At 38.9% G+C, this 20,117-nt stretch overlaps 1 pseudogene across 1 annotated transcript; it reads right to left on the bottom strand.

Moving 5' to 3' along the window:
• Positions 1-6,193: 6,193 nt before the first annotated feature.
• On the bottom strand, positions 6,194-13,878 carry LOC114294128 (DExH-box ATP-dependent RNA helicase DExH12 pseudogene; annotated as a pseudogene). The gene is made up of 2 exons (XR_014363371.1): positions 13,848-13,878; positions 6,194-12,697 (listed from the first exon to the last, which is right to left on the bottom strand). The product of XR_014363371.1 is annotated as a DExH-box ATP-dependent RNA helicase DExH12 pseudogene (transcript).
• Positions 13,879-20,117: the final 6,239 nt, after the last annotated feature.

The following is a 20,117-nucleotide window of genomic DNA, read 5'->3' as shown; positions in this document are numbered from 1 at the left end:
GTAGATCTCCGATTTGCTGGGCAGAAGTTGGAGATGGGCCTTTGCTTGGGCCCGAGATTGTGTATGAAACGACTGAGAAAGTGAAACTGATACAAGAGAGACTGAAAACTGCACAGAGTAGACAGAAAAACTATGCAGATGTCAGAAGGCGAGACAGAGAGTATGAAGTGGGTGATCACGTTTTTGTGAAAGTGACACCAATGAAAGGCCAGACTCGTTTTGGAGTCAAGGGCAAGTTAGCACCAAGATACGTCGGACCGTATGAGATTATTGAGAAAATCAATCCGGTGGCGTATCAAGTTGCGCTACCTCCTGAAATGGAGCATATGCATAACGTCTTCCACATTTCCATGTTGAGAGACTACCTCCGGGATCCCTTCCATGTAATAGAGCCTACTCGTATAGTGCTGAGTGATGACTACACTTACGAGGAACGTCCTATACAGATTGTTAACAGACGGATCAAGAAACTGAGGAACAAAGAGATCCCGCTAGTGAAAGTTGACTGGCAGAACCATGGTGGTGTGTGTGCCACTTGGGAAAGGGAAGATGACATGGCCAAACGATATCCTGAACTGTTTCCACTGAATCCTGTTTTCTTCCAGAATGAAGGTAACTCGAGTTTAGAGGACTAAACTCTTTATAAGGAGGGGAGGCTGTAACAACCCCCATACTGTTTACTGATTTATGACTGATTGATTACCGATAATCACCGATTACTGTTAAACGAAACGGATAAGGACTGATAACTGACTGATAATTAAACTGATTAAAAGTACTGAACTGACTGACTGAAATTGGAAACCGAATGGATCGAGTATATGTTAGTTAAATTGCATTCTATCTGTTTGACTGTATGATTATCTGTTCATGCTTATATGTTTAAACTGCTAATTGAAGGCCTTATCGGCGGCCGAATCCGAAACCGATTAGTGTTCTATGACCCTCGTAAATTATGTGATTTTATTGTACAATTATCTGAAAATTGATTAGGTATGATTAAATTAGATTAAATAAGCTAATTAAAGAGTTGGACTTATTTACCGTTATGCCCTTGAGTGGGCCACTATCTCAATACACACACTTGAGCCTTATGTACACACTTGAAGAACATTTCATCAGCCATTTCTCATTGTGCTTAGCCGACCTAGAGAGAGAGAGAGAGAGAATTGGTTTTCATCTTGAGGAGTTGCTTGGAAATTGAAGAAATTGTTGAGGTTGATTGTTAATTTGAGCTCCCTTCTTGAAATACAAGACTAAAGGTAGCTCCATTGTCTTCTTGTTCATGTTTTAAGTTGACTCTTGCATGGTTCATGTCATATTGATGGAGTGTAGAGCCAAAACATGGTTTAGATGTTGAATTGAAGCTTAATTGTTGCATGCATGTACATATATTGAAGTTTTGAGGTTGTAGTCTATGCTTCCTAACATGCATGTCCATCCTTTGGTTATACTCCATGAGTTCATCTTGTTTTTGAAGGTTTGAGCTCTTTTGAAACAGCATTAAAGCTTTGAAACGATTTGAATTCATGCATGTTTGCATGTTCATCTTGTGCTTGAAAAATGGTTTAAATTGAGTTTGAATTAAACACCCTTGGGCTTTGATTTCTTAAAATTGAGCTTTGAAACATGATATTCTATGTGTTTATAAATGTTTTCCAGAAAATGGGCCCAAGAGGATTGGCTTTGATGCTTTTGAGCTTGGTTTTGAACCTGGAGCTCGAATCTGGGATTTCCAGATTTCAGTCGTCCGCTCGAGCGGGGGAAGTGCCGCTCGAGCGGGAAAATCGAGCTTCCAGCATCTCTCTGCACTGTTTTACAGTCCGCTCGAGCGGAGGATTGGGCGCTCGAGCGAAGTCTAGTCTCAAGCTAGAGCGGGCGTCGAGCGGAGATTTCACCCATCCAGTACTTTTACAGTACGCTCGAGCGGGAAAGTTTACGTTCGAGCGTGTACCTTTGTTGCATGACCGCTCGAGCGGGGAAACGTGCGCTCGAGCGGGACTCTGTTTTTCCGAAAATGCTTTTAAATGTGCATCTTTGCATCCTCATCCCGTTCTAGGCATTCTTAGGCCTAGTTTAAGGCATCTTGTTGAGGATATAGATGTAGAACACACCGAGGCATTAGGGATTAAGTTGTTATCTTTCCCAACTGTATACCTTAGTGTGTGTTCAACCTGTGAACTGTGTAGGGTTGGCGACTGGGGAGACACGCTCTAGCATACCGTAGCCCAAACTCTGTGAGTAACAATTGTGTAAAGATATGTTCAACTGATATCTTTTGAATACTGAACTGAACTGTTTACTGAACTGGTATTATTTACTGAATGAATGTATGTCCTTTATTTCTGAACTGTACTGTGGCATCCTTAGTACTTACTGTTTACTGTTACTGTTACTGCGACAGAATTCTCTGTCGGTTCCCTCGTGGAACCACTACCGTTTACTGACTGATGGCCATCATTACTGTTCGGTCTTTTAAGACCTACTGTTACTGTTATGCTAATGGATGTACCACATATGACTGTTTACTGTCCTGAACAACTGAAATACTGATTGAATTGAACTGTTTTCATTACTGTGAGGACATTCATTCTAAACCCCTTTACGCTTTATGTTATTCACTGGGCTTTAGCTCACTGCTCATATATATATGTAGGTGTACAGGCACCAGATCGGAGCTAGGAGCGTCAGGGTAACTCCAGTTTTGTCAAGCCAGCCTATGTGCCTCACTGCGAGGTTCCGAGTTGCCATGCTATGGCTCGGGGGCGTTTTGTTGTTTTCCCCCGCCTGTCTTCATACTGTCTAACTGTTCTGTATAGACTGACTGCTTACCGTACTGTTATCAGGGGATTAGGTCCCCGTACTGTGTGACTGTAAATTTTGTATAGACTGTACTGTTGTATGTGAATGCATGAAAAATCTTTTGGCATTCAGATTGTCACAGCTCAATGGACACTATTTACTTACTGTATTGGCTTCCGCCAGGCCCTGTACTCTGTTTTACTGTATTACTGTTCTGCAGGCCTTCGGTAATCCCGGATTACTGGCCGGTTACGGTGCTAAACCCATAGGGCCGGGTTTGGGTCGTGACAACAATTCTCAAAAAATTCTTTCTTTTGAGAATTGTTATATATCATCAAATTTTTATTTTTTATTTTTACAATTTTATATTGCTGGACTATATAGCAAGATATTATTTTCATAATGATTATTTCTAAATAAGGAGCCGAAAATAAAAATCCTAATTAAAAATAAAAATCAATAATATATAACATTTCTATGTACATTTACATCCCTCATATCTTTTTCTAATTCCCTCCTCACAACAAACAAACCCTTAATATTTTTTGGATGTCCCTAAACAAAGCAGAAAAGTTCAAATATATATATATATATATATATTTGATAAATAAAGAACATTTCAAATCTTGTACTGCCACCAAGGTTTTAAAAAGCAATTGCAGTCGTCGTAACGGTGGCGGTGGCGCAATTGCGGGTGTAAAGACCGTAGCATAACGGTTGCGATAACCGGAATTGTGAATTTTTTTATTTTTTGCACAATTTGAAAAAAACTTACCGATACGCATATTTTTTTTCCATAATCATATATATTGGGTTTTAAAATAAATATTGATCAATTTTTGTAAATTTTTAAATATGATTCAATATATTTCATATTTTAAATCACTATAAACTGAGTTTTTTATATTTTATTTAATAATTAATGACTTTATATGTCATAAATCCATATTACACTTGTGGCAAAAAAAAAATTTATTGGACTTAAATGTATAAAATTATTTTTTCTAATTATTATACTTGTGGAAGCATATGCAAATTTTAACTTGAATAATTTAAAAAATAAATTATACATGCTAATGTAATTATATAAAAATTAAAAAATAAATTACAAAATTTTTTATTTTTTTTTTGGTTTGGATCACTTGAATATTCATTCTCTTTTTGGATAACCTGTAAATAAAAATAAGATAAACTAATCAAAAAAAATTGACATGTATAAAATATGTATTAATATATAATTATAAGTGTTATGTTTTCTAGATATTTTATAAAAAAAATCAGTTACTAACTATTATATATAAGATTAACAATGACAAAAGTAAGTGAATAAATAAGAGCCTACATATATATATATATATATATATTAATCAAGCCAAATAGATAATGACCACATTATTATTATTATTATTATTATTATTATTATTATTATTAAACAATATATAAATAGACACACAAAAACAAAATAGTTTGAGTAATAGCAGCTGAATAGAATAGTATAGGTCTTACAGCTTCAACAAATTAATAACATATTTTTTATCTTCCCTCTTCTGTCTCTCTATCTCTTACTCCTTCATCTTCCTTCTTCATCTTCCCTCTTCTCTCTCTATCTCTTATCCTCCATTTTCAACTTCTTTTTTTTTTTTTTTCCGAAAGAAGTAGTTCAGAATCGTTACGTAACGGTGCGTGGTTACGACAACATTATGACCGCTACGGAAACCGCTCCGGCCGACACACTTGTGAATCTCAATCACACTATAAAAGTAACCGTAACGAGTGATAGTAACCACCACAACCGATTATGACCGCTTTTTAAAACTTTGACTGCCACTATATGGAAACCAAATACAGCCTATCAATTCAAACAACACAATACATGTCTTCAACATCAACAGATAATAAAATATCAGAAGCCTAGTAATAATGGTGGAGAGTCACATGCATGTTATATTATAAAAGGTAATTAATTGCTCACATTTTTTTTCTTCTTAGATTTGGACGCACTTAAGACACTTTAAAAACACTTTAAAAACATGTGCATATCAGTTAAACACATAAAATACACAAATTTAATAAAATAACTTGAAATCCAATTATAAAATAAAAACAACGTAAATTTATATCTAATCTTCTCCTTTAGAGTTTAAAAATGAGTGTTACATAGCATTTTGTTATTGTATTTGAATTAAATAGAATGATACATGACATATAATAAGTCTTTAACCTTGTATAAGACATACACAAATATATAAATAAAACTATATATTTTGCACATATTCTCGACATGTCGTGTCTTGTATTTTTTTAAAATTTATGTGTCGGTGTCGTGTCATGTGTGTGCTTTTTAAAGTAATCTAGCAATTTCATAATCATTGGAGACTACAAAAATGATAACAACTATAATGAAAGATCAATTTAGCAATTTCATCATCATTGGAGACTATAAAAATGATACCAACTTTAATGCAAGATTTTGTTGAAATGGTTTGAGTGCCTACATGTGGAGGATGCTCTGTCAGGATCTGTTTATAGGCTCCATGGTGAAACTCCTTTTTGGGAATTAGAAAAGATGGACAAAGATCAAGTAACAGGTGGAGTAACCACCTGTGATATTGAAGTCACTGATGTTTCTTCAAATAGTGCAATGTCATTGACATTGAATTGGGAAATTTTCATTTCACATCCCGTCTTAGCCCTGCAGTGGATTGCAAGGATTGTTTTGGAATGTGTGATATGGTTGAGCTTGAAGCCATAGAAGACAGACAACTCTTCACTAAAAGTGCCTCAGTAGGAGGAGAATCAAAGTCCAGAGGCATGCCGCCTTTGGCGATGGAAAATATTTTAAAGCGTTCAGGAACTCTAATATTGGGAACGTTATTTTGTGAGAACGGTGTTCATGTTGTTCAGGAAATCTACAACTAAAGCAACGGGACAGAGCACAGTAAAGAGAAATGTGAAAGTTTTATGTCTTTGAAATGTGAAAGTTAAAATTTCAACTACTGGTGTATTAAATTTAATACAAAAAGGGTATTCTAAATTTTATTTTATTTTCATGTAAAAGTAAAGAGAAATGTCATATATGTCATTGGTTTTTTCTTCTTGTTTTGTATCATGCCCTACATAGATATTTGTTTTGATTCGTTGATGGCAGTGACATGCCTGACGTTCTTTAATAAGGCCCCATATTTTTCAAGTCTTTGACAGCCAATGGCCTTACATCCTGCAACTTCCATACACCGACCACTTGAGGCAAAATCTAGGGTATATGGACCAAGCTCTGTGCAAATGAGTTGTGGATGTTAGTAATAGGAAAAAAGTAAGACAACCATAAGAAAAGAAGCAACATAAGACGACGATAGATTGTAGGTTCAAGTATGTACAACAAAACTCAAAATAAGAAATACCACAATTATTTATTTATCTATTAAAAAGAGAAACATAGGAAAAGCAAGCAACATGAGTGATTAGATCCCACAGTACTGCAAAAATTTTGCTGCAAAGTACAGTTCCTCTCTCTCTAGCTAAGATGAGCATCAAAATTTAAACCGTTTAAACCATCTATATTTGAAGAGTCTACTGAAACAATGCACCACTAGCAACATATTCCAAAGCTTAACAATAGTAGGAATAGCATGCACCAAAACTCACAATGCGACAACAGAAAATTTACCAAATGAAGAGGACTGTGTGAATCTGGTTCAATTGAGGGCAGCAGCCCAAAAAAAGTCGAGGCACCAGAAAATGTGACTCATTCTTCTACACTGCCATCTTCATGAGCCAATGCTTCTTTTACGTCGACAGAAAAGCTATATTCCTGGTCACACCCTACATACGAATCACACACGAAATAAAGAGTATAGGTCTTCTGTTCAGCTTCTCCAGGAGCAGTAAAAACGAGCTCAACATTGGATTTCCTTCGGAACGAAACCTTTCTGATGACAAGCAACTGGTTTGTTTTGGTATCACCAACTATGAGCCACCATCCTTCTTCTTTGGCTTTGGGATACCTAGGGGCATCAACAGGTCCCACCTCTGTCTGGCCCTCAATATCCCGTTGAAGGGTAAACTGCAAACTGACATCTTTCCCAACCCTCACATTGTCACTATCCAAAACATCATACATAAGATCAACATTTGGGTAACAGTTGCAAAACCGTGCAGTATCCATCAACTGTGAATCTGACATTTTCAATAGCCCCCGCCTTTCATTATCCTCCATTTCCATCAAATCAAACACTGACTCTATACTCCTTCCAGGGTTCTTTTGGCATTTCTTAGCCAAATCTTTTGTGAAGTGTGGAAGTTGTAGAAGCATGGAATCAAGCTCCCACATGCCCCGGGTCACCAACTGGCTCACTTCCATTGCAAAAAGTGATAGTCTAAGCCACCCATTACTGGAAATGACATCAATCATTGCTTGAAGCAGTCTACTGGCAGATATAAGCACCTCTCGCTGGTCCGAAGACAACTTTCCACCGACCACTTGCCTTGAGAAATGGGCTTGTAGCAATGCATTAGCTTTCACATGTGGGTCTGTGCATTTCGGATTCTCAAAGGAGAAACTCTGGTGATTAATCAACCTCCGTATCAACTCTTCCTCTCCCGGCCGTATTGGTAATTGTGCATACTCTGAAGCCGAAGCCAAAATCTCAAGAATACCCTTCAACTTTGTGTTGGATGTCAAAGAAGAGCTAAAACATTCAATTGTTGTGTGACTGATATAGTAATATGATGCTATCCTGCCAAGGTTCGAAGGAGTGATTTTGAAATCCTCCTCAATAGCCACAAATTTGCTCGCTTCCAAATCATTCAGTGTGTTCTCTACAAGCTCTGAAAGGTGATCAGAGAGATGTCCGTGGCTAAGACCTTGAAGATTGTAGTAGTTAGGATTCTGAGTGAGCCTCCTATACATGAAGGTCCATGTGAGATAGTCCACAGCATCTTGCTTGTTCTTAATGGCTCCAACAACAACCTCCGCATTCAAATTATCGCACAAGAAATGGTGCAAATGGCTTTTAACTGGGAGTGCTTCGTACAAGAACTTTCTATAGTATTCCTTGTGTGGAGAGTGGCAAAAAATGACACATTTCCCAGAGTTATCCACAAGAGATCGATTGGCACGACCCATCATCTGCAACAGACCAGTTACTGGGTAATCAGTTGGAGCATTTTCATGCCCATCATCATATTGAGTTCCCATAACCACCACCAAGTGGGCTGACATGGGTACTCCCCAGCACATTGAACTGCTCAATACACAAACTTGGATACATCTAGTTTCAAAAAGTGTTTTCACTATTTCTTGATCAGTACTAGTTAGATCCTTGTGCAAATAGCCCACACCATGCTGCAATGTTTCTCTCAACATTGGTTCCTTGATCTTAAGAATGAAAGGCTCCAGCTTTTCTGCAGACTGTTGTACAAACTGTGCTTTCTTTCCACTATATGTCATCAGATCAACAGCTGTGAGTTGGGCATGCTTTCTAGTAGGAACAAATACGATGGCAGGCTTCCCATTTTTGACATGTTGGACTATTGCAGTGTATGTTGGTTTTATCATTGCTTGCATTCTTGCTTCAAAGTTAGCTATATCAATGCCCTGAATGCATAATTCCAAGGGCACAGGTTGGGCGTTTGGAGAAAAGTTGAAAAGCCCATGAGAGGTAGCCCCAATCCATTCACCCAGATCCTTTCCATTTGCAAGGGAAGTTGACAGAGCTACAATACGGATCATGTTCTTGACCTGGCTTGCAATATATCTCATCCTAGACACTGCAACCTCCAAGACAGGACCACCCTGGCCCCCAATCAAATGAAGTTCATCAATGATAAAAAGACTAACCTGTTGAACATGCTTCCTCTGTTTCCAGCTGCGGGATAAAGCATCCCACTTCTCAGGAGTGGTAATTACTAACTGACCTTCCTCCAGCAGCTTCAGGTCTTTTGTTGTTTCCCCAGTTAACTCAACCACTCTCATCCCAAGACCATCTCCAAACTTCCTGTTCCAATTGTTAAAATGTTCCCTAGCAAGAGCTTCAAAATGAGCAATATATACAACACGCATGATACTCTCAGGTCCCTTCTAATGATTTCTCAATATAGCAAACTCTGCGCATATGGTCTTCCCACTCCCAGTTGGTGCAACAACTAAGACATTGTCATCTGTGTTGTACAGGACATTGAAAACCTGAGTCTGGACAGGATTGAAGTGCTTAAATGCTGGATAAAGAGCTTCATACGATAAATGCCTTAAAGCAGTCACAAGCAATGGTTGCAAGTCTAATAATTCGGTCTGTGGAGGATACTTTCCCAGTAAAATAAGTTGTCTGAAAGGAACAGACAAAATAAACTCTACTGCAAACCATCTATCTGACACAACGCGAATGAAGTATTGAGGAGGCAGTGGCTCACAGATTGGCACTGTGAAATCCAGTACATGATCCTCATTGATATACTGCTTATTTAGCATGAAATATTCATGATGAAGAATAAACCCTCTATCATTGTCCTCCACAATAACCCAAAATGGCTCCACAAATTCATGAACTGTGTCCTCCCAAAGAAAGTCAGGAGTAATTCTGAGCTCAGCCCTCAAGACAGTTCGAGTAATTGGCTGGACATGAGCTGCCAGGTTTAGTTTTGGGAACTGGTGAATGAATTTATGCAATGTTCTTCCCATCTTGGGGAGACGAATGAGCTCTCCTAACTCATGGGAAGACAGATCATAATACCTCTCCCAAGCAATGTCTTTCTTCTCCAACCTCATCAAAATTTCCTTTGGAATCCCATGGAATTGCCGAAGTGGTGTTTGTACACTCCACATCCTCTTGCTAACCATCTTGCACAAGTTCAAAGCCTTCTCAGCGACTTGTACCCATCCTCTTTTCAAGACAATTTCAAAAAGTGCTCGCATGAGACGTCCGGCACTTTGAGTTATGAAAAACATGTCAGATGTCAGAGAAAGTCCTTCAAGCTTTAGCCGAGAAATATAGGGTTGAAGCAAAACATTAATCTTCGCACTAGGCTCTTCAAGAGACTCCATGATGGGAATGGGAACATGGTCTACAAGCTTCGCCAGTTCCATCTTCTCATCTTGTCTCACCGTTACATATTTGAATTCTTCACTGAGGGAGAACAACTGACAAAGCTCAATATCTCCCATTGTTGGCTTCAAATGCTCATTATATGTGGATATTGTTCCATGTGTGATATAATAGTAGCTAGCAATGCGACCCAAGTCAGTCACCTGAAAATTACCACTTTTTCTATCATACTTAACTAGGCAATTTCTGTGTAGTATTGTTGCAGCAGAATGAATCAAATCAGCTCTCCTCTTCTCCAACACTACATCCCTAATCAGATCATCAGAGTCCACACCAACTTAGGGGTAGGGTTTTTTAACATGCGAACATAAAAGTAAGTATAGGTGAGCCAATTGCATGCTTCTCTGGCATTTTGAATTGTTCCAAGAACAAAATTTATGCATTTAACTGATCAGCCAATCTTGGCATGAGCTGACTTTCAATAGGAAGCTGTTGATTCATTAAAGAAAGATAATACTGTAATTGACTATGGCGAGTTATAATTATACCTTCCCCATAAGAATCATACTGAGGCCTTCCTGCACGTCCAAGCATCTGCATCACATCCAGAGGACTCAATTCAGTCCATTCCCTATTCTCAGGACTATAAATCTGGGTGCCTTTGATAATGACAGTGAGAGGAGGAAAATTGACACCCCAAGCAAGAGTTGCCGTGGAAACCAGCACTTGCACATACCCACAAGTGAAGAGAGTCTCAACAAGTTCCCGGTCAGCCCTAACCATCCCTGCATGATGAATTGCAAAACCATATGGTAACAAGTCTTTGAGATCATTGCTCTTGACCAGTTCAGTATGGCTTTTTAGTATTTCACGGCTAGCACTATCCTCTTTCAAGAATCTACCAAGACTTCCATTAGCAAGTGCAGTATCTCTAATTGAACGGGCTGTTTTGGCTGTTTCTTTCCTTGAGTGGACAAAAACAAGAACTTGATGCTTCCCTGCTACACTAACAACCTTTTCATAACAGATATCATTCATCAACTGCAATCTCTGCAGTGGATTCTTCACCATGACGCCAATAAACTGCTGAGCAAGAGGACAAGGTCTGTAGCTATTGTCAAAATGGAAGAGTCCTTTATTCAAATCCACACGCAAAAACAATGCCACATCCTCATAATTAGGCAGTGTAGCAGATAAGCCAACCAGTCGAGTATGCTCTTTTGTGGTTTCAATTTGCTTAACAGTTCTCGCAACTATACTTTCCAGAACAGGCCCTCTGTTATCATGTAGAAGATGAATCTCATCAATGATAAGAAGTTTCACAAGTTGTGTATAGATGCCATCACCTGATTTTCAGGCTATAATGTCCCACTTCTCCAGAGTTGTGACTATGATCTGGGTTTCTTTGATTTGTTGGTGAGTAAGAGTCTGGTCTCCACTTAGCTCCCGGACTTTAACATCATAATCCTGCAAACGGTTTGACAAATCACCAACCACTTCAGCGACAAGCGCTTTCATTGGAGCCACATAGACAATCTTTTAATTATTGTGATTGAAAGATCCATCTTCATTCATATTCAATGCAATCTGTTGGAGTATGGTTAGCATTGCAACATTAGTCTTCCCCAATCTAGTGGGGGCACAGAGCAGGACATTCTCATCCGTAAAGAGGGCTGCCTCATAAACCCTACTCTGAATAATGTTCAACTCAGTCATCCCTTTGAAAGCTGGTTGTGCCCAATCTGGCATGTTAGATATCTTTATAAGCTCTTCCCCAAGAGCAAGTGGTTTTGGCCTCAAAGTTGGCACATGAACTTCTTCATATCCCTTCTTGGGGTTCCTAAAAGACCCCAATGGAAGCTCACACTTCGTGTTCGCCATTAAAACACCACTTCGGTGAAATTCAAGGCTGTCAAGATCAAGAAATCGAAGCCTACCCATCAACCGACCATTGTCATCATCCCTATCCCAATCTATCTCACTCCCATCCTTCAACTGGCATGCCTCATCTCTTATACATTTTACCAAATTATTTTCCCTCTCTTTCGCAGTCACCCTTGCGGCTTGCAACTGCTCAAGAATTGCAGCCAATTCCAGTCCAGAATCCAACATTTCTTCTTCAATCTTCTCTCTCTTCTCCTGATCCTCGGCCCTGGCTAGACGAGTACACCACACAATCTTCAACCGATTTTGCAACAAACACTTAACAAGGCTGAAATTATCGAATTGGAGATGACCCAAAAGCTTGGTCTCAACTTTAAGATCATCATCATCTTCAGCAAGAATTGCAACAACCTCTTCTGCAAGCTTCTTGCTCTGGTGAGGATCAATCTGTCGCTTGTAGACCTGAGAAATCTTCCTCTGAAGCCAATATGCATCAATATCTCTAACATCAATGCCCTCATTATCTCTCTCCTCCATGTCAATCTCATCACCACAATTCAATCCCAACCCATCATCATCATCTTCTCCCTCCTTCTCATCATACTCCTCAACCACATCAAAACCACTCTCTTCCTCTTGTTCTTCTTCCTCGTTAAACACAACAGTAAAACCCACATTATCATCAATCATAACATTGTCTTCTTCTTCTTGGAAATCAATGATTAGGTTCCCAATACAAACCATCTGATCGAAAACATGATTCGACGTAGGGTTCAACAATTTCTCAATCTCCTCCCTCTTGTTAGGGTTACTGTTCTTCAAAACACCCAAAACCTCATCAACAGTGGCGGCGACTGTTCCCGGAGGCTGACCATCGCCCAATTGCTGCTATACGAGGCTAAGCATGGCCTCATAGGGAACCCTGGTTTTCTTCGTCTTGGGCTCGTAACAATCCAATTCTTCATCAACATCTGTTAATGTATCATAATAATGTATATATTATATATATTAATGCATCATATATTAATAGCTATAGGATGACAGAGCATAGGAGCATAGGATTCTTATTATATATTCGGTTGCCTTCGCTTTCGGCTGCTTTCTATTATTATAATGTTTTACTTTCATAATGATGTTGTATAAGCAGCTCCTATATATGTAGTCTCTTCTTACACTTTCAGATATATTGAATACAAGAGTTTTCTTACTCTCTCAATATCACTCTCTTATTTCTTTCACGGTATCAGAGTACAGGTGTATTGCCTAATCTCTTCCTCCGTTGCATCACATTTTTATTTTGAGCAGATTGTTGCATATCTCGCCCTTATCTAAATTGCAGATTGGACCACACCAGAACCTTTGTCTCCTTACGACGAATCCAACGCCACCAGATTCATCCTCATCCGATGTTCCACGCGCCACCACGCGCCGCCAAAACTTTCATCCACGCGCTTCCTCGTTCTCAGACGCGCTCTACGCGCCTTAACACTTGTCCCGTGCTATCGTGCGCGCGCGGCCTCATCTGCTAACGTGAGCCGCGTGTTTTTGACGTCAGCCCTGGCTGTTTCCGTGAGCCGCTTGTTTCCTCTGCTATCATACGCCGCGCTTGTCTATGCTAACGTGCGCCGCGCCTGTGACATCACCATCTGCAGCAGTGACGTCATCTTTGACCAGAATTGTTAACCAACTTTGACAAGCCAATTTAGTGCCTTCTGGTCATCTTTTTTTTGGGTCCGTTCACTCATTTCCCACTGATTTCGACCCTCTGAATTCACTGGTAACCTCAGATTTTTAAGATTTGGTCTCGATAGTACTGCTTTTTCCTCATGGATCGCCTGGACTCCTCTAACCACCTTATTTCTGTTGTTCTTGACGGAACTAATTATGTCTTATGGGCACAAGCTATGTCTGGATTCCTCAAAGGAAAGAAACTTTGGCGCATCATCACTGGGGATGTGTGCAAACCCATCCCAACCACCACAGAATCCGCTGCCACCACGAACTCCGCTGCCAAATATGTCGACCGTCTGGAGGATTGGGATAGCAAAAACTATCAGATCATCACTTGGCTTCGTAATACTTCTATTACTTCTATCAGCCTTCAGTTTGGTCGGTTCCAACTTGACTCTGCTTTCTCTCCAGCTAAAGCCATCTGGGATTTTTTACAAGAATGCTATCAGACTACTGGCCTTGCTCACCAATATCAGCTTCTGAGTCATCTTCACCGTATGCGCCAAGACACAACTCAAACCATTAATGATTTCCTCTCACAAATGTATTATGTTTGGGATCAACTCGCTTTCTCTGAACCTCCATGGGATTGTACTAAGGATGCTGCCTTGTTTACTACTTACTGTGACCAACAACGCTTGGTTCAGTTTCTCATGGCTCTCACTCCCCGTTTTGAGCCAGTCCGCGTATCTCTCCTTCATCGCACTCCTTTACCTACTCTTGAGCAAGCAATTTCTGAACTACTATCAGAGGAAACCAGGTTTGGTACTCTCCAACCGCACCCTGTGGACTCTGTTCTTGCTACTCCCCATATTCGAAGTTCTCCTTCACCATCTTCCTCATAGAAGACAACTATCTGCAACTACTGTCAAAACCGCAGTCTTCCGTCGACTCATCTTCTGGTTAATTGTCTAGTTCGTCTTTGTCGGTTTTGCAACAAGACTGGTCTTGGTCATCTCCAGCACGATTGCTTCCGCAACCCTGCCCGTGCCTCTCGCAATGGTCCCTCCCTCGGGCATTTTTCCCGCAACAACTCTCACCGTTCTGGGACTCCGTTTAAACCAATGCCTGCTCAACGCACTGCTGCTGCTGCCTCAGAGGATTTACCTGCCTCTGTCCCTATAGATCCTTCCACTCCAGTCTTCTCTCACACAGATGTCAAAGCCATGTTTCACCATTTTTGGCAGAATTCTGGTACTCCTCCATCTACTGCTTTGTCTGTCACCGCAGGTAACACTTCCTGGTACTTTGACTCCGCTTGTTGTAATTACATGACCTTTGACCCTATTATTTTTACTCCTCTCTCTTCTACTTCTCCTGTCCCTTCTATCCATACTGCTGATGGGTCTCCTCTGTCTGTAAGTCATGTTGGTTCTGTTTCCACCTCTCACTTATCTTTATCTCATGTCTATCTTATGCCTGCTCTCACTTAAATCTTATATCCATTAGTCAATTATGTGAGCATGGTCTAACTGTTACCTTTTCCATACTGATTGTTTGGTGCAGGACCCTTGGACGGGGCAAACTCTTGGGATAGTCCGTAAGCATGGACGTCTCTACGAACTTATCCATCTTCATGTTCCGGATTCCTCTCAGATCACAGCTCCTACCACTGCTCCTCTTTTATCTCCTTTTCAGCTTTGGCACTGTCGTTTAGGCCATCTTTCTGTTAGTCGTTTAAAATCTTTAATTTCTAGTGGTCATTCAGGTCCTGTAAGTTCTGATGCTTTAGATTGTGTGTCCTGTCAACTTGCCAAACAACCTGCTTTGTCGTTTAATAAAAGTGACTCTGTTTCTCTTGCACCATTTGATCTCATCCATTCTGATATTTGGGAACCCTCTCCTACTCCCACTATGGGCGGCGCCCACTATTTTTTTGTTTTTGTAGATGATTTTTCTCGTTTTACATGGTTATTTCTTATGAAAAATCGATCTGAACTCAAACAACTTTATTACAATTTTGCTGCAATGGTTAAAACACAATTTTCTAAAACTATTAAGCTTTTCCGTTCCGACAATGCCATGGAATATAAAGATTTTGACTTTCTTTCCTTCCTTCAGAGTCACGGTACTCAACCTCATCGATCCTGTCCCGGCACGTCTCAACAAAATGGACGTGCTGAACGGAAACATCGGCATATTCTCGACACTACTCGCGCTTTTCTTTTGTCTTCCTCTTGTCAGGAACATTTTTGGGGAGAGGCAGCTCTCACTACTGCTTACACTATCAATTGTATCCCTACACCTGTCATTCATAATCACACTCCTTATGCGCGTCTGCATGGCATCCGTCCCTCTTACACCAACCTTAGAGTCTTTGGCTCTGCCTGTTTTGTTCTTCTCCAACCTCATGAACGTACCAAACTTGAACCTCGTTCTCGCCTTGTTGCTTCTTGGGGTATGGTATTGAACATAAGGGGTATCGTTGTTGGGATCCTCTCTCCCAGCGACTTCGTATCTCTCGTCATGTGGTCTTTTGGGAACACAAAATGTTTTCCTCTCTCTCTCCCTTCCGTTTTTCCGTTCCCTCACCTTCTCTTTTTTTTACTGACCCTTCCACAGATCTGTTTTCTGATGACCTTACTCCACCACCCTTGCCAGCCTCTCTCGAGTTTTCTGATACGCTTACTCCACCGCCCCTGCCAACCTCTCTCGGGATCGCCTTGCCTACCGATTTGTCCCATTCACCTGCTCCCTCTGATGGTCCTGCTCTTGCTCCATCGGGATCCTCCCCTCCTGCTGAGTCTCTTCCTCTGGCTCCTCCTCCCTCTGCCCGACCACATCGGGTAACCCAACCTTCTACTCGTCTTCGTGACTTTATTGTTGGTTCTACTGCTTTTTCTACTTATGAACCGACCTCCTATCGTGAGCCTCGCTCCAATCCTCTTTGGCAGCAAGCTATGACTGATGAATTGCAGGCTTTAGAAAAAACTCATACTTGGGACATTGTTGATCTTCTTCCTGGCAAGACTGCCATTGGCTGCAAATGGGTATACAAAATCAAGACTTGTTCTGATGGATCTATTGAGCGCTATAAAGCCCGCCTTGTTGCAAAAGGCTTCAATCAAGAATATGGTATTGATTATGAGGAGACCTTTGCTCCTGTTGCTCGTCTCACCTCTGTTCGCAGCTTGATTGCTGTTGCTACCACCCGACAATGGGATCTTTATCAACTGGACGTGAAAAATGCTTTTCTTAATGGTGTTCTTCTCGAGGAGGTCTACATGCAACCTCCCCCTGGGTCTGCTTATCCCCCGCATCAAGTCTGCAAACTTCAGCGTGCTTTATATGGTCTCAAACAAGCTCCACGCGCTTGGTTTGCCAAGTTCAACTCCACTATTCAGAAATGTGGTTTCACCTCCAGCTCTTATGATACTGCTTTTTTTTATCCGGAAAACAGCTCAAGGGACCACCCTGCTTTTACTTTATGTGGATGACATGATTATCACCGGTGATGATATCGATGGTATTCTTCGCCTTAAACAGTTTCTTAGCCATCATTTCGAGATGAAAGACCTTGGTCCTCTCAGCTATTTCTTGGGTCTTGAAATCTTCCATGATTCTACGGGTTCTTTTCTCTCTCAGGCTAAGTATACCTCTGATCTTCTCACACGTCCTGGTCTTACGGATTGCAAGACTGCCTCTACTCCCCTGGAACCTCAGAGTCGTCTTACACCTCTTGATGGCACTCTTCTCTCTGATGCTACACTATATCGTCAGCTGGTTGGCAGTCTTGTCTATCTCACTGTTACTCGTCCTAATATTGCCTATGCCGTTCATATTGTCAACCAGTTTATGTCGGCTCCTCGTACCCCTCATTATGCTGCCTTGGTTCGTATCCTTCGGTATCTCAAAGGCACCCTGTTTCATGGTCTTCATTATTCCACCCGCTCATCTCTCCAGCTTCATGCTTTCTCCAATGCTGATTGGGCTGGAGATCCTACTGACCGGCGCTCTACTACTGGGTTCTACTTTTTTCTGGGTGATTCTCTTATTTCTTGGCGCAGCAAGAAACAATCTCTTACTGCTCGTTCCAGTACCGAGGCCGAATACCGTACTCTTGCTGATACTACTTAAGAACTTCTCTGGCTTCGTTGGCTTCTTGCTGACATGGGTGTTACCCCCTCTGGTGCTACTGACCTCTTTTGTGACAATCACAGTGCTCTTCAAATTGCTCACAATGATGTTTTTCATGATCGCACCAAGCACATTGAGATTGACTGCCATTTTATTCGTTAACACGTCACTCGTGGTACTGTCCATCTCCATCCGATCTCTTCTGTTGATCAACCTGCTGATATCTTCACCAAAGCTCATTCTCCTGGCCGCTTCGTTGAACTTGCCTCCAAACTCCAGTTGGTTGATGTTTGTCCTGCTTGAGTTTGAGGGGGACTGTTAATGTATCATATTAATGTATATATTATATATATTAATGTATCATATATTAATAGCTATAGGATGACAGAGCATAGGAGCATAGGATTCTTATTATATATTCGGTTGCCTTCGTTTTCGGCTACTTTCTATTATTATAATGTTTTGCTTTCATAATGATGTTGTATAAGCAGCTCCTATATATGGAGTCTCTTCTTACACTTTCAGATATATTGAATACAAGAGTTTTCTTACTCTCTCAATATCACTCTCTTATTTCTTTCAACATCAATGGAATTCAAGACACTCAGTTGTTGAATTCGCCTTTTCTTGAACATGGGTTCAGAAGCAATCGATTCACTCTCCTTCTCCTTCTTCTTCTTCTAATACTGAGAAATTTATATATAAGATTTTGAAGAGAAAAGCAGAATCTAGAAGAGCATTATTAAGAAAATTTGTTATTAATTTGTTAGCCGCTTCTGATTTGAAGTGATGGCCAAGAAAGAAATATGAGTCCCACTGGCGTCAAGAGTTTGGATGGAGTGGCGGCCAAGAAAATTTGACTTCTGATTGGGCGGCTACTATTTGAACAAACATAGTTGTGTTTTTGTAAAAATGATAAAAAGTTAATTTTTTAATTTTTATTTTTGTAAGAGGCTATATGATCTTTAAAAAGAAAAGTTAAAAAATTAATCTTTTTAAATTACCCCATTATATATATATATATATAGGAGTCTTTTGGGAACAATAGGCCTGTTTGGTAGAGCTTACAAGCTGTTTATTTCAACTTTTAGCTTAATTTAAGTTAAAATATTGTGTTTGGTGCAGTTTAAGTTAACCAACTTATAGCTTAAATCAAACCGTTTCTCAACTTATCCTAAAAGTTGGTCAGGGGGTGCTTAAATTTTTTACTTAAACGCGCAGCTAGTGTGGGTGGACTAAAATTACTTAAATGTTATCGTCAATACTCAAATATTGATATTAATTACTATTAATATTAATTAAAAAAATAAAAAATTTTATATTTCTGAAGAAAAAGAAAAAAATCAATATTAATTAAAAAATTAATTGGTATTAATTATTAATAAATTCATATTGTATATTTTTATATTAATTAAAAAATAAAAAATTGTATATTTCTGAAGAAAAAGAAAAAAATCAATATTAATTGGTATTAATTATTAATAAATTAATATTATATACTTTTGTAATGAATTAGTTATTAATTGATACTAATTAATAACAATTGTTGATTATTAATATTAATTGATACTAATAAAAATTAAATATTAATATTAATTTATACTAATTTATAATTTTAGTATTAATTGAGACTAATTAAGCGTTAATTGACACTAATTAATCATTTTAATATTAATTGATATTAAATAAGCAATTAATTAATACTAATTAATTTATAATGGAAAATAATTGTGACAATAATACTTCCATTCATTTTTAGCAAATGTATCAATTTTTATATTAATTGATACTAATTATATTAACTTTTATTAATGAAAATTAAAACTGAAAAAATGACAAAATAATCATTTTTATATTATATAAGGGTAAAAAGGACAATTATATAGTAAAAAGCTATTTTACAGCTTATTAACCAAACTGCTTAAATCCATAATCTCACAGCTGCACCAAACAGGTTAATAGCATATGTTCACAACTATAAGTCATAATATGTTAAGTTATAATCTATAATCACTTTTCCACAGCTCTACCAAACAGGGCCAATGGTAAAAAGTCATCTTTTTTACTTTTTAATTTTTTTAGCAAAAAAGACAGTTTTTTTATCCAAAACAACCCCGTTTTTTGCCAAAAAAATCACCAAAAAAGTCAAAAAAAATAATTTTTTACCAACTTTTCAAAACACCACATAATATGAGAAATTTTAAAAACTAAGAAAATGTTTGGTAGCTCAAAATTTTGTGACTCAAATGGCTCAAATCTGTCAAAACGATATCGTTTTACACTCATTTACACTCAAAACGACGTCTTTTTGAGTGATTTAAGCTATTTAAATCACAAAATTTTAAACTACCTAATATTGTTGTAAAAACTAATAAAATAAAAATTAACTTTACTTTTTTCCGTTCAACGCAAATCTTTCCCTGCTACCACTGCCCATATCATTCTTTCTCCAGTCTATAACAACTAACACCTTTCAACATTATCGATAAAAATTGGTTAAATTATCTAAATTATTCATATTTTATTAAGTATAATGAATGACTAAATTTGATATCATTTTTAAAATTAAAAAATTAAATTAAT

This window comes from Camellia sinensis, chromosome 1, assembly GCF_055761805.1.
Source record: "Camellia sinensis isolate YWXY chromosome 1, ASM5576180v1, whole genome shotgun sequence".
NCBI lineage: Eukaryota > Viridiplantae > Streptophyta > Magnoliopsida > Ericales > Theaceae > Camellia > Camellia sinensis.
Note: the sequence above shows the minus strand (reverse complement) of the source record. Positions and strands in the feature narration are given on the sequence as shown.